This window comes from Triticum aestivum, chromosome 6A (genome assembly GCF_018294505.1).
Source record: "Triticum aestivum cultivar Chinese Spring chromosome 6A, IWGSC CS RefSeq v2.1, whole genome shotgun sequence".
Classification (NCBI taxonomy): Eukaryota; Viridiplantae; Streptophyta; class Magnoliopsida; order Poales; family Poaceae; genus Triticum; species Triticum aestivum.
The window spans coordinates 339,646,797-339,662,864 of record NC_057809.1 but is presented as its reverse complement, the minus strand read 5'-3'; positions in this window follow the sequence as shown (position 1 = coordinate 339,662,864).

The window sequence follows — 16,068 nt, the reverse complement described above, 5'->3', positions numbered from 1 at the left end:
GCTCACGTCGTCCGCCTCTGGCCGCCCTGCTGCATGTCGGCAGCCGCGGCCCTCCCCATGCTCCGCCCGGTCGCAGCCGCCGGAGCTCAACGCCGGTGTGCTGGCGCCCGCGCCCACCAGCCGCCCCTTGTTGCCTGGTCGGGTGCGCCCCCGCGGGCTAGCGCCCGTTCGGGCTGTGCCCGTTAGCGCCCGTGCCCGCTATGGCCTCTGGGCCAATGACAAACGGGGCCCACGCCCCTGAGAACAAAAAAAAGGATTTAATAAATATATATATATATATATATAAATAAAATATTAATTAGTTAATTAAATAAAGAATTAATTAACTTAATTAATCCTGATTAGATTAACCTAATCACCTAGTTTAGTTAATTAATCTGTTAGGTTAATTAGCAGTCAATGACATGCGGGACCCACACGTCAGTTGACCAGTCAACACCTCTGTTGACTGCTGGCATCATGATGACATCAGCAAACACTGTTCTGGATAATGTTGTTTTAAAATAATTAAGTAAATCTTAAAAATGATTTAAATCTTTTAAAATTAATATAAAATAAACCGTAGCTTAGATGAAAAAAACTTTGTACATGAAAGTTGCTCAAAACGACGAGACGAACCCGGATACGCAGCCCGTTCGTCCACCACACACCCCTAACATATCAAACCCGCAACTTTCCCCCTCTGGTTCATCTGTCAAAAAACACGGAACACCGGGAATACTTTCCCGGATGTTTTCCCCCTTAACCGGTACCACCTCATACCACGTTAGGGCACGCCTAGCATCGTTACTTGTCTTGTCATGCATCGATATGCATCTGTTTACATGGTATTCATTGTTTCTTCCCCCTCTTCTCTCCGGTAGACTACGAGACCGACGCTGCTGCTGCCCAGTTCGACTACGGAGTTGACGACCCCTCTCTCTTGCCAGAGCAACCAGGCAAGCCCCCCCCCCCTTGATCACCAGATATCGCCTATTCTACTCTATACTGCTTGCATTAGAGTAGTGTAGCATGTTACTGCTTTCTGTTATACCTATCCTGATGCATAGCCTGTCCTTGTTACTATTGTTGTTACCTTTACCTGCAATCCTATATGCTTAGTATAGGATGCTAGTATTTTCATCTGTGGCCCTACATTCTTGTCCGTCTGCTGTGCTATACTATCGGGCCGTGATCACTCGGGAGGTGATCACGGGTATATATGATACATGTAGTGACCAAAGACGGGTCGGCTGGTGGAGTACCCGCGAGTGGATCTTTGTGGCGGAGCGACAGGGCAGGTTGAGACCGCCTAGGAGAGAGGTGGGCCTGGCCCTGTTCGGCGTTCGCGGATATTTAACATGCTTAACGAGATCTTGGTATTTGATCTGAGTTGGCTACGAGCCTATACGCACTAACCAACTACGTGGGAAAGATATGGGCACTCGGCGTCGTGGTATCAGCCGAAGCACTTCGTGACGCCAGCGACTGAGTGGCGCGCGCCGGATTGGAACGTAAGCCTGCTCTTGTATTAAGGGGGCTAGTTCTGCTTTCGGCCGCGTACGCAACGTGCAGGTGTGCTATGGGCGATGGGCCCAGACCCTTGTGCGCTTAGGTTTAGATCGGCGTGCTGGCCTCTCTGTTGAGCCTAGGTGGGGCTGCGACGTGTTGATCTTTCGCGGCCGGGCATGACCCGGGAAAGTGTGTCCGGCCAAATGGGATCAAGCGTGTTGGGTAAGTTGGTGCACCCCTGCAGGGAAGTTAATCTATTCGAATAGCCGTGATCTTCGGTAACAGGATGACTTGGAGTTGTACCTTGACCTTATGACAACTAGAATCGGATACTTAATAAAACACACCCTTCCAAGTTCCACAGACAACCCGGTGATCGCTTTTCCACAGGGCGACGAGGGGAGGATCGCCGGGTAGGATTATGCTATGCGATGCGACTGGAGATGCGACTGGAGATGCTACTTGGAGATGCTACTGGAGATGCTACTTGGAGGACTTCAGTCTACTCTCTTCTACATGCTGCAAGATGGAGGCTGCCAGAAGCGTAGTCTTCGACAGGATTAGCTATCCCCCTCTTATTCTAGCATTCTGCAGTTCAGTCCACTGATATGGCCTCCTTACACATATACCCATGCATATGTAGTGTAGTTCCTTGCTTGCGAGTACTTTGGATGAGTACTCACGGTTGCTTTCTCCCCCCCTTTTCCCCCTTTCCTTTCTTTCTGGTTGTCGCAACCAGATGCTGGAGTCCAGGAGCCAGGCGCCACCGTCGACGACGACCCCTACTACAGCGGAGGTGCCTACTACTACGTGCAGCCCGCTGACGACGACCAGGAGTAGTTAGGAGGATCCCAGGCAGGAGGCCTGCGCCTCTTTCAATTTGTATCCCAGTTTGTGCTAGCCTTCTTAAGGCAAACTTGTTTAACTTATGTCTGTACTCAGATATTGTTGCTTCCGCTGACCCGTCTATGATCGAGCACTTGTATTCGAGCCCTCGAGGCCCCTGGCTTGTATTATGATGCTTGTATCACTTATTTATGATTTAGAGTTGTGTTGTGATATCTTTCCGTGAGTCCCTGATCTTGATCGTACACGTTTGCGTGCATGATTAGTGTACGATTGAATCGGGGGCGTCACAGTACTACAATCGCTTGAATCAAGTGGGAGTTAGTCTTCCAGATAAAATAGTGATTGACAGAATTCTCTAGTCACCATCACCAAGTTAGTAGAACTTCGTGATGAACTATAGTATGCAAGGGATGATGAAAACGATTCCCGATCTTTTCATGATGATGAAATCGATGAAGGTAGAAATCAAGAAAGAACATCAAGTGTTGATGATTAACAAGACCACTAGTTTCAAGAAAAGGGCAAAGGGAAAGAAAGGGAACTTTAAGAAGAATGGCAAGCAAGTTGCTGCTCAAGTGAAGAAGCCCAAGTCTGGTCCTAAGACTGAGACTAAGTGCTTCTACTGCAAAGGGACTGGTCACTGGAAGCGGAACTGCCCCAAGTATTTGGCGGATAAGAAGGATGGCAAAGTGAACAAAGGTATATTTGATATACAGATTATTGATGTGTATTTTACTAGTGTTCGTAGCAACCCCTCGGTATTTGATACTGGTTCAGTTGCTAAGAATAGTAACTCGAAACGGGAGTTGCAGAATGAACAGAGACTAGTTAAGGGTGAAGTGACGATGTGTATTGGAAATGGTTCCAAGATTGATATGATCATCATTGCACACTCCCTATACTTTCGGGATTAGTGTTAAACCTAAAATAAATGTTATTTAGTGTTTGCGTTGAGCATGAATATGATTGGATCATGTTTATTGCAATACGGTTATTCATGTAAGTTAGAGAATAATTGTTGTTCTGTTTACATGAACAAAACCTTCTATGGTCATACACCCAATGAAAATGGTTTGTTGGATCTCGATCGTAGTGATACACATATTCAAAATATTGAAGCCAAAAGATGCAAAGTTAATAATGATAGTGCAACTTATTTGTGGCATTGCCGTTTAGGTCATATTGGTGTAAAGCGCATGAAGAAACTCCATACTGATGGACTTTTGGAATCACTTGATTATGAATCAGTTGATGCTTGCGAACCATGCCTCATGGGCAAGATGACTAAGACTCCGTTCTTCGGAACAATGGAGCGAGCAACTGACTTATTGGAAATAATACATAACTGATGTATGCAGTCCGATGAGTGTTAAGGCTCACGGCAAGTATCGTTATTTTCTGACCTTCACAGATGATTTGAGTAGATATGGGTATATCTACTTAATGAAACACAAGTCTGAAACGTTTGAAAAGTTCAAACAATTTCAGAGTGAAGTGGAGAATCATCGTAACAAGAAAATAAAAGTTTCTATGATATGATCGCAGAGGTAAAATATTTGAGTTAAGCGTTTGGCCTTCAGTTAAAACAATGTGAAATAGTTTCACTACTCACGCCACCTGGAACACCACAGTGTAATGGTGTGTCCGAACGTCATAACCGTACTTTATTAGATATGGTGCGATCTATGTTGTCTCTTACTGATTTACCGTTATCGTTTTGGGGTTATGCATTAGAGACAAGTACATTCGCGTTAAATAGGGCACCATCTAAATCCGTTGAGACGACAACGCATGAACTATGGTTTGGCAAGAAACCTACGCTGTCGTTTCTTAAAGTTTGAGGTTGCAATGCTTATGTGAAAAAGTTTCAACCTGATAAGCTCAAACCCAAATTGGAGAAGTGCGTCTTCATAGGATACCCAAAAGAAAATGTTGGTTACACCTTCTATCACAGATCTGAAGGCAAGATATTCGTTGCTGAGAATGGATCCTTTCTAGAGAAGGAGTTTCTCTCGAAAGAAGTGAGTGGGAGGAAAGTAGAACTTGATGAGGTAACTGTACCTGCTCCCTTATTGGAAATTAGTTCATCACAGAAATATGTTCCTATGACTACTACACCAATTAGTGAGGAAGCTAATGATGATGATCATGTAACTTCAGATCAAGTTACTACGAAACCTCGTAGGTAAACCAGAGTGATATCCGCACCAGAGTGGTATGGTAATCCTGTTCTAGAGGTCATGTTACTTGACCATGACGAGCCTACGAACTATGAGGAAGCGATGATGAGCCTAGATTCTGCGAAATGGCTTGAGGCCATGAAATCTGAGATGAGATCCATGTATGAGAACAAAGTATGGACTTTGATTGACTTGCCCATTGATCGGCGAGCCATTGAGATTAAATGGATCTTCAAGAGGAAGACGGACGCTGATAGTAGTGTTACTATCTACAAAGCTAGAATTTTCGCAAAAAGGTTTTTGACAAGTTCAAGGTGTTGACTACGATGAGAGTTTCTCACTCGTATCTATGCTTAAGTCTGTCCGAATCATGTTAGCAATTGCCGCATTTTATGAAATCTGACAAATGGATAAACAAAACTACATTCCTTAATGGATTTATTAAAGAAGAGTTGCATATGATGCAACCAGAAGGTTTTGTCAATCCTAAAGGTACTAACAAAATATGCAAGCTCCAGCGATCCATCTATTGACTGGTGCAAGCATCTCGGAGTTGGAATATACGCTTTGATAAGTTGATCAAAGCATATAGTTTTATACAGACTTGCGGTGAAGCCTGTATTTACAAGAAAGTGAGTGGGAGAACTACAGCACTTCTGATAAGTATATGTGAATGACATATTGTTGATCGGAGATAATGTAGAATTATTCTGCAAAGCATAAAGGAATGTTTGAAAGGAGTTGTTCAAAGAAAGACCTCAGTGAAGCTGCTTACATATTGAGCATCAAGATCTATAGAGATAGATCAAGACGCTTGATAAGTTTTTTTTCAATGAGTACATACCTTGACAAGATTTTGAAGTAGTTCAAAATGGAATAGTCAAAGAAGGAGTTCTTGCCTGTGTTACAAGGTGTGAAGTTGAGTAAGACTCAAAACCCGACCACGGCAGAAGATAGAGAGAGAATGAAAGTCATTCCCTATGCCTTAGCCGTAGGTTCTATAAAGTATGCCATGTTGTGTACCAGACCTATTGTATACCCTACCCTGGGTTTGGCAAGGGAGTACAATAGTGATCTAGGAGTAGATCACTGGACATTGGTCAAAATTATCCTTAGTGGAATAAGGATATGTTTCTCGATTATGGAGGTGACAAAAGGTTTGTCGTAAAGGGTTACGTCGATGCAAGTTTTGACACTGATCCAGATGACTCAAAGTCTCAATCTGGATACATATTTAAAGTGGGAGCAATTAGCTAGAGTAGCTCCGTGCAGAGCATTGTTGACATAGAAATTTGCAAAATACATACGGATCTGAATGTAGCAGACCCATTGACTAAACTTCCCTCACAAGCAAAACATGATCACACCTTAGTACTCTTTGGGTATTAATCACATAGCGATCTGAACTAGATTATTGACTCTAGTAAACCCTTTGGGTGTTGCTCACATGACGATGTGAACTATGGGTGTTAATCACATGGTGATGTGAACTATTGATGTTAAATCACATGGCGATGTGAAATAAATTATTGACTCTAGTGCAAGTGGGAGACTAAAGGAAATATGCCCTAGAGGCAATAATAAAGTTATTATTTATTTCCTTATATCATGATAAATGTTTATTATTCATGCTAGAACTGTATTAACCGGAAACATAATACATGTGTGAATACATAGACAAATAGTATGTCACTAGTATGCCTCTACTTGAGTAGCTCGTTGAATCAAAGATGGTTAAGTTTCCTAGCCATAGACATGAGTTGTCATTTGATTAACGGGGTCACATCATTAGAGAATGATGTGATTGACTTGACCCATTCCGTTAGCATAGCACTTGATCGTTTAGTTTGTTGCTATTGCTTTATTCATGACTTATACATGTTCCTATGACTATGAGATTATGCAACTCCCGTTTACCAGAGGAACACTTTGTGTGCTACCAAACGTCACAACATAACTGTGTGATTATAAAGGTGCTCTACAGGTGTCTCTGAAGGTACTTGTTGGGTTGGCGTATTTCTAGATTAGGATTTGTCACTCCGATTGTCGGAGAGGTATCTCTGGGCCCTCTCGGTAATGCACATCACTTAAGCCTTGCAAGCATTGCAACTAATGAGTTAGTTGCGGAATGATGTATTACAAAACGAGTAAAGAGACTTGCCGGTGACGAGATTGAACTAGGTATTGAGATACCGACGATCGAATCTCGGGCAAGTAACATACCGATGACAAAGGGAACAACGTATGTTGTTATGCGGTTTGACCGATAAAGATCTTCGTAGAATATGTAGGAGCCAATATGAGCATCCAGGTTCCGCTATTGGTTATTGACCGGAGACGTGTCTCGGTCATGTCTACATAATTCTCGAACCCGTAGGGTTCGCACGCTTAAAGTTTGATGACGGTTATATTATAAGTTTATATGTTTTGATGTACCGAAGGAGTTCGGAGTCCCAGATGAGATCGGAAACATGACGATGAGTCTCGAAATGGTCAAGACGTAAAGATCGATATATTGGACGACTATATTCGGACATCAGAAAGGTTCCGAGTGATTCGGGTATTTTCGGGAGTACCGGGGAGTTACGGGAATTCGTATTGGGCCTTAATGGGCCATACGAGAAAGGAGAGAAAGGCTTCAAAGGGTGGCCGCACCCCTCCCCATGGGCTGGTCCGAATTGGACTAGGGAAGGGGGGCGCCCCTTCCTTCCTTCTCTTTTTCCCTTCCCTTTCCTTCCCTCCTACTCCTACTACTTGGAAGGGCTCCTAGTTCTACTAGGAAAGGGGGAATTCTACTCCCAGTGGGAGTAGGACTCCCCTAGGGCCCGCCATAGAGAGGGCCGGCCCTCCCCCTCCTCCACTCCTTTATATACAGGGGCAGGGGGCACCCCAAAGACACAACAATTGATCTCTTGATCTCTTAGCCGTGTGCGGTGCCCCCTCCACCATAATCCACCTCGATCATATCGTAGCAGTGCTTAGGCAAAGCCCTGCGTCGGTAGAACATCATCATCGTCACCACGCCGTCATGCTGACGAAACTCTCCCTCAACACTCGGCTGGATCGGAGTTCGAGGGACGTCATCGAGTTGAACGTGTGCTAAACTCAGAGGTGTCGTGCGTTTGGTACTTGGATCGGTCGGATCATGAAGACGTACGACTACATCAACCGCATTGTGCTAACGCTTCCGCTTTCGGTCTACGAGGGTACGTGGACAACACTCTCCCCTCTCGTTGCTATGCATCACCATGATCTTGCGTGTGCGTAGGATTTTTTTTTGAAATTACTACGTTCCCCAACAGTGGTGGTTGATGAAGAAGCAACCGTCCGTAAGTATCCTAGACACTTTAGGAGACTCAAAACACTCCTCAAGAATCCACAAATGCGATGGGGAACAAAATTGGTTAGGTTGCGTAAGTCGGTGGTGGTTATGCGGAGGTTGTGGTGGAAGCCCTAGGCAAAGATGCCAAAGTTCCAAAATTTTGATGGATTCAAATGGTGATGGTAGTATTTTTGTGGGAAGGGGTATGTCAAGAGCTTTTCAACGAGCTAAAGAACGTCAAAAATGGACTCTGGATGAATTAGTTATGGACAAAACGATGAAACGGGGAAGGCTGAAATCCCAGTGGCCGGATGTCCGGGGTGGAGCCCGGATTTCCGGGGTTGTCTGTCCAGAACCGAGCAGATTTAGTGCTCCAGGAGCTGGATGTCCGGCTGGGGACCCGGATGTCTGGCCCGATGGCCCAGATGTCCGGCCCGACGAATCCAGATCTCGTTTGGGGCAGAAATTTTTGAATTGGGGGCGAAAATTGATGATTCCAAGGGCAAAATTTGATGGATTCTGTGGATGGAAGGTGGGGAAAATTGGGGACATGCTAGATCCACTCGAAACCAAGCAAATCCATGGATCAAAATCAACAAAACTTCGTCAAACCAACAAATCACAAAAAAATTGGGGCTATTTTTGGTGGGGATTTTCGAAATTGGGGAAGAAACAACAAAATTAGGCTAGAAAACTACAAGGGAGGCTCCAAAATCGTGATCAACATGGCTCATGATACCAAGATGATGTAGGGTGAAATCCTAGATGGCCGATCTTTCACGAAAGGAGCGGATCCCGCGATGAACATGAAGAACACGAGGGGAAAACAATAGGGGAAATCACAAGGGGGAACAAAGAGGAACACTCAAACCAACAAGTATGATCACACATGTGCTAGATCCTCGAAACACAAAGAGATACAAGATCCAAAGTCAACAACGGATGATACATAGGTAGCCGATCTTCTCCGTGAGGAGGTCTTGATGTTCTTCTCCAAAAGGAGGTCTTGAATCCAAAGTGGATCTTCTCCGTAGAGGGGCCGCGGTCTCTCTCATGGAGTAGATCCGATATGGATGAGCAAAGCTCTATCTCTCAAATGAGCTATCACAATGCTGACCCTAACTAGGAGGAGGGGGAGTAGTATGTATAGTCTAAGCCACGAAGGGGTAAGTGGGAAAGAGGGATACATGGGCCTTTGGCCCAACTCTACGCGCAGGCAGGCGCCGGATGTCCGAGCTGGGGGGCGGATGTCTGGCTGTTCGCGAGACGCCAGATGTCCGGGGCATTGGCCGGATGTCCGGCCTAGCGGTGACTGAATCTTTTCTTCTCTGGATAGGCGTCGCCGGATTTCCGGGGTTGGTCGCCGGAAATCCCGGCGTTGCTGAGGCACCGGATGTCCGGCCGCTGAAGCTCTTGGCCTTCTGTTGGTGTAGATCCTGGGCAGCTGCACAGGCGCCGGATGTCCGGCCCTTGGCCCGGATGTCCGGCCGCTGTAGCATCAGCAGCTCCGTCTTCTTCCATCATCGCTTCCAGGTTTCCCTCGCGGATGGTGTAGTTGTACCTTGGTGCATGCACTCCTCCTCGTCGTCCGTAGTGTTCTGACAATACCTATGCATGCACATGAGTGGAGTGTCAAGTAGTTTACCATCCTCGAAGGGGTCAAGTGAGCACGTGTAAAGGAGATGATTCACCTTTGGGTATGTGAAGTAGATGTCCTAGAGGCAATCGCCAAACGGACTCTTGACATGGTGATGTCCATAGGATGCTCCGCATCAATATCTCTCGAAGTTATGATCCGCCAAGCTATAATCAAAATTAAACAGGGTGCTCAACACATGTTTTGTCTTAAGGAGTTTAAGCATTCTTCAATTTGCAACCGAAGTGCAATTCTTCCTACATTATCTTCTGAGGTGGTGTTATGTCACTCTTGACTATTTCCTTCATGTTTCATGATTCACAAGTTGTCATGAATGAGATAATTAAATCCATTAATTACTTCTTTGAAGTATCTTGGTATAGATTTCACCTAAAGCCTTCCATTGGGAATGTTGCTATTTTGGTGCTTATCAATGATCCAAGTTTTCTCCTATCCTCTCGGAGAAAGAAGTTTTCATCTCTTCATTGATCTCAAGCAAGCAATTGTTTCTCGTTACAGGCAGAATTTCACCTCAAGTTTTGAGATGTTTTCCATAAGCCCATAACAAGCTTATTCTTTTCATTGTTGTTTTTCCAACAACTCCATTCAATCCCTCTTTTAAGGATGCTTTTCAAATTCAATTGTGGTAGAAGTTGTCATTTTCATATCCGTTCTTTTCTTGCCAACGATCTAGCCTCTATTCTTTGTTCCGGAGGCATTGCATTGTGCTCTCTTCGACCCATCATCCCATTTTTGTCAAAGATCGTGTTCTTTCCTTTGCTTATCCATTCAATCGGAGTGTCGTGTCCTCCATTCAAGTTCTTCCCATTCTGTCAAGTTTTGCCTCCCTTCTCAACCAGAGTGCTATCTGAAATCCTTCTTACCCATTGTGCCATTCTTTTAATAGTTCCGGAGGCAGTGTGTTGTTGATTTCATCAAGTATACTCTCATCTCGTTAATATCATGTTCAATTCCTTCCATTATGGTCGGAGTGCTTCCCAAATTATATCATTCCTATTCCTTCTCTATCTTGTTTTAACCAGAGTGTTGTGTCTATCATTCCTCTTCTAACCGGAGTCTCATCCAAGTGCTTTCATTTTTCCAAGTTCATATTATATGCCTTCCATTTCCAACCGGAGTGTTGTCGTAATTGATCTTTATCGGTCCTTGTACATCTAGTTTCAACCGGAGTGCTTGCATGTACTTCTTGTCCATTGCAACCATTTTCTTATGTCTTTCAACCTACAAGGTTCCTGTAATGTTCCTTGTTCCTCTTTTCTAACGGAGTGTTTTCAACTTTGTTCATCTTCGTTGTATTATTTCTTTCAATTTGTTCAACCTCTCAAGGTTCTTTGGTTGCACTCGTTTGTACAAGAAGCAACTTAGTTTACCTCTCCTCTTCCTTTTCTGCTTCTCTCCGGTGCCATCCTAGATCTCGGGACGAGATCCTCTTGTAGTGGTGGAGTGTTGTAACGCCCATAGACCGTTGCTCCAGGTATCTTCCAGCTATTCGCCGTCATTGCCATGTCTTTTCTTGTGTGTTGCATCTTTCCTTGTCATCATGTGAATTGCATCATCATGCTTTCAAAACTTTCATCCGTCCGGGTCTCCCGGTTCTTTTTGTTGTCCGTTCTGAGCCCAGTCACACTCGCACGCGCCTGCGGCACGTACGAAATAGTATTTTATAAGTGGCCAGAAAATGTTCTCGGAATGGGTTGAAAGTTGGCATGCGGTATGGTTATGTTGTCGGTAGGCCGACTGCCAAGTTTCATCGCATGCGGAGTCCGTTTGACGCCCCAACGGATAACTATAGCGGCAGCATAGCCGGTCTATCGTCGGACGTTTTTGGTCTCCAGAAATAGTCGCCGGGCTGCACTCCTTCCCTCTCATCTTAGCCCAACCTTCTCTTCATAGCCCACCTAGTCCTGCTTAACCCCCCATCTCGACCAGATCCGTCAGATCAGAGCCTCCGAAAACCCCTCCTAACCCCCTAACCCTAGCAAACCTGCTATATAACCAGACACAACCCTAAAATCTAGGGATATGTCCCATCCATCCCGTCTCGGCCGCCAGCCTCTCGTTCCCCTCGGAATCCATCCCGAGCCAACCCGCAGCCGCCACTCCTCTCCTGGATCTCCCCTCTCCTTTGCGCAGCCAGCCAGAGCTCGATCCCGATTGGATCGAGGCCCTTCCTCCTCCCTCATCTTACCAAGAGCCTGAGCTCCTTCTCCCACGCCCGCGTGCCCGAGGAAACGCACGAGGCTGTGTCTCCTCGTCCTTGTACCTTCCTTGATCCAGTGTGCCACCCCTAAGCAGCTTCGCCTCGCTGCCGTTTTGCACCCGCTCCAGCCAGGAAATGGATGGATCCGTCTTCCCCGCGTCCATCCCCTGCCTCTCCGCCTCGCCAGAGTCTAGTACATCACCGGCAGCAAGCTCGCCGCTGGACCTCCCCTTCCTCTGCAACTAGCGCCACCAGGTCGTGGAGCCCCTGCCCTCCACATCTTTTCTTCTGCTCCCTACTCTCACATATCTCTCCCTCTGAACCAGGATGTCACTGCCATGGATCCTCGGCCGCCGACCTGCAGCTCCGTCGTCGCCTAGAGCCTCGCCTGTGCTGCATCCCTGGATGAACCTCACTGCCGTCTTGCCTGCTCTGCGTCCTGCATGTAGCGCTGCAGAGATGCCTCTGCTTGGACCCCGTCGAACCCGCGCCAAGTCCCTGCCTCACCGGAGGTCCTCGCCTTCCATCGCGGATCCGCCTCCCCGCCGCCCTCTTGTCCGGATCCAGCCACCCTGCTTCCCGTTGCGCCGCCCATCCGCCAAGTCCCACGCCGCTGCTGCTCTGTTTCCTGTCGAACAGAGGAGGACAGCACCTCTATCTCGAGTCGCTCGAGCGCACGCCGCGCCCGTTGCCCACTCGCTGACCGCGCCTAGGCCTGCCTCGCACGCCAAGGCCCAGCTCCTCTTCGCCAGATCTGCCGGCCTGCCAAGCCTGTCTACAAACGGGCCAAGGCCCACGGTGAGCCTCCAGCGCCCCTGCACCTATTGGGCTAGCCTGTTGATTCAGCCCGAGTCACATTTTTCCGCGAAACGATTTAGTTATTATTCTAGTGTTTTGCAGTTTACAGGAAAACCCTTGGGCTTCATGCATATAAAAACTCAACAATCGCGCATCATTTTAAAACAAAGTATATATGTTAAATTCTTAGAATTTTGTCTAGTTTCATAACATCCCACTTTCATCTATGTTTAAAATGTTTAAACTACTGTTTGCATTAATTTGCTTAAATGCCATGCTAAAATGCTTTATTTCATTACTAAATAACCGTAGCTCCATTTTAAATAATCTTGATATGTAAATGGGGTAGAAAAATGCATAGATAAACATGGTGCCATTACTTTGCATGTTTAACAACTCTAAAATATGGTTTAGGGCAGAACAGTACCAAATCAAAATATGCACATGAGGATTTTCCGGAATTGTTGTTTGTTAGTTCCGGCCTCATTTAAACTTGCCTAGATAGGTAGTTTTCATATGCTTCACCCCTTTCCATGTTTAATAACATTTAATTCTGTTGGGTACATAACCGGGAGAGAACTAAATAAATGAATGTGGTGTTCCGCCGATATGCAGCTCGTTGCATATTGAGCTCCACTTAACTTGTAGTGTTGTTTGTTGCACTTTGCCATGCCATGAATCATTAAACCGGACATGCATCATACTTGATTGTGCATCATGCCATGTTTATGCTTGTTGGTTTACCATGTTTTTTGCTCCTTTCCGGTGTTGCTTCTTGTTGTTAGTTCCGATAACATCGCGTTTGTGAGGATCCGTTCGACTACGTCTGTTTGTCTTCTTCATGGACTCGTTCTTCTTCCTTGTGGGATTTCAGGCAAGATGACCATACCCTCGATATCACTTCCATCTTTGCTTGCTAGTTGTTCACTCTATCGCTATGTCGCGCTACCTATAACTTTTTATATCATGCCTCCCATATTGCCATGTCAAGCCTCTAACCCACCTTCCTAGCAAACCGTTGTTTGGCTATGTTACCGCTTTTGCTCAGCCCCTCTTATAGCGTTGTTAGTTGCAGGTGAAGTCGAAGATTGTTCCATGTTGGAACATAGATATATTGGGATATCACATTATCTCTTATTTAATTAATATATCTATATACTTGGTAAAGGGTGGAAGGCTCGGCCTTATGCCTGGTGTTTTGTTCCATTCTTGCCGCCCTAGTTTCCGTCATACCGGTGTTATGTTACTTGATTTTGCGTTCCTAACGCGGTTGGGGTAATGGGGCCCCCTTGACAGTTTGCTTTGAATAAAACTCCTCCAGCAAGGCCCAACCTTGGTTTTACCATTTGCCTCACCACCACCTATACTTTTCCGTTGGGAGTCGTGCTCCTGAGGGTCATCTTTATTTTAACCCCCTAGGCCAGTGCTTCTCTAAGTGTTGGTCCAAACTGGGCGATGTCAGGCGCCCCTGGGAAACCAGGGTCTATGCCAACCCGACGTCTTGCCCATCCGGTGTGCCCTGAGAACGAGATATGTGCAGGTCCTATCGGGATTTGTAGGCACATTCGGGCGGTCTTGCTGGTCTTGTTTTACCATTGTCGAAATGTCTTGTAACCGGGATTCCAAGTCTGATCGGATCGTTCCGGGAGAAGGAATATCCTTCGTTGATCGTGAGAGCTTGTGATGGGCTAAGTTGGGACACCCACGCAGGGTATAAACTTTTGAGAGCCGTGCCCGCGGTTATGTGGCAGATGGGAATTTGTTAATATCCGGTTGTAGAGAAGTTGACACTTAACTGAATTAAAATGAATCAACCGCGTGTGTAGCCGTGATGGTCTCTTTCCGGCGGAGTCTGGGAAGTGAACACGGTCTCGTGTTATGCTTGAATGTAAGTAGATCCAGGATCACTTCTAGCTTCACGGCCGTTGCGTAGCTTCTCATCTTACTCTTATTTGCATATGTTAGCCACCATATTTGCTTAGCGCTTGCTGCAACTCCACCTCATTACCACATCCTACCCATAAGATTAAATAGTCTTGATCTCGCGGGTGTGAGATTGCTGAGTCCTCGTGACTCACGGATACTTCCAAATAGTTGCAGGTGTCGATGATACCAGTGCGGATGGCGCAACCAAGCTCAAGTGAGAGCTCGATGAAGATCTTGGTCGTTGTTATGTGTCTTTTCCGTATGATCAATAGTGGTGCCTAGTTGGGACGATCGGGGATCTAGCATTCGGGGTTGTCTTCTTTTATTTTGGTTCCATATTTGGACCTTGATTGTACTCTGGATGATGTATGTTTAACTTTTTATTTGTGTGAAGTGGTGATTGTAAGCCAACTCTTTATCCCTTTCTTATTCAGTACATGGGATTGTGCGAAGATTACCCCTCTTGCGACAAAACCACCATGCGGTTATGCCTCTAAGTCATGCCTCGACACGTGGGAGATATAGCCACATCGTGGGCATTACAAACATATTTGTGGCACTTCCGTTTAGGTCATATTGGTGTAAAGAACATGAAGAAACTCCATGCGGATGGACTTTTGGGATCACTTGATTATGAATCATTTGATACTTGCGAACCATGCCTCATGGGCAAGATGACTAAAAGTCCGTTCTCCAGAACAATGGAGCGAGCTAATGACTTACTAGAAATAATACATATCAATGTATGCGGTCCGATGAGTGTTGAGGCACGTGGCAGGTATCGTTATTTTTTGACCTTCACAGATGATTTGAGTAGGTATGGGTGTATCTACTTGATGAAACACAAGTCTGAAACATTTGAAAAGTTCAAAGAACTTCAGAGTGAAGTGGAGAATCATTGTAACAAGAAAATAAAGTTTCTACGATCTAATCACGGAGGCGAATATTTGAGTTACGAGGTTGGCCTTCATTTAAAACAATGTGGAATTGTTTCACAACTCATGCCACCTGGAACACCACAACATAATGGTGTGTACAAATGTCATAGCAGTACTTTATTGGATATGGTGCATTCTATGATATCTCTTACTGATTTACCACTATCATTTTGAGGTTTTGCATTAGAGATAGCCGCATTCACGTTAAATAGGGCACCGTCTAAATCCGTTGAAACGACACCGTATGAGCTATGGTTTGGCAAGAAACCTAAGTTGTCGTTTATTAAAGTTTGGGGTTGCGACACTTATGTAAAAAGGCTTCAGCCTAATAAGCTCGAACCCAAATCGGAGAAGTGCGTCTTCATAGGATAGCCTAAGGAAACTATTGGGTACACCTTCAATCACAGATCCGAAGGCAAGATCTTTTTTGCCAAGAATGGAACCTTTCTAGGGAAGGAGTTTCTCTCGAAAGAAGTGAGTGGGAGGAAAGTAGAACTTGATGAGAAAATTGTACCTTCTCTCGAATTAGAATGTAGCACATCAAAGAAATCCGTTCCCGTTATGCCTACACCAACTAGAGAGGAAGCTAATGATGATGATCATAAAACTTCAGATCAAGTTACTACTGGACCTCGTAAGCACGTTCCGCACCAAAGTGGTATGGTAATCCTATCCTGGAAATCATGTTATTAGACCATGGCGAACCT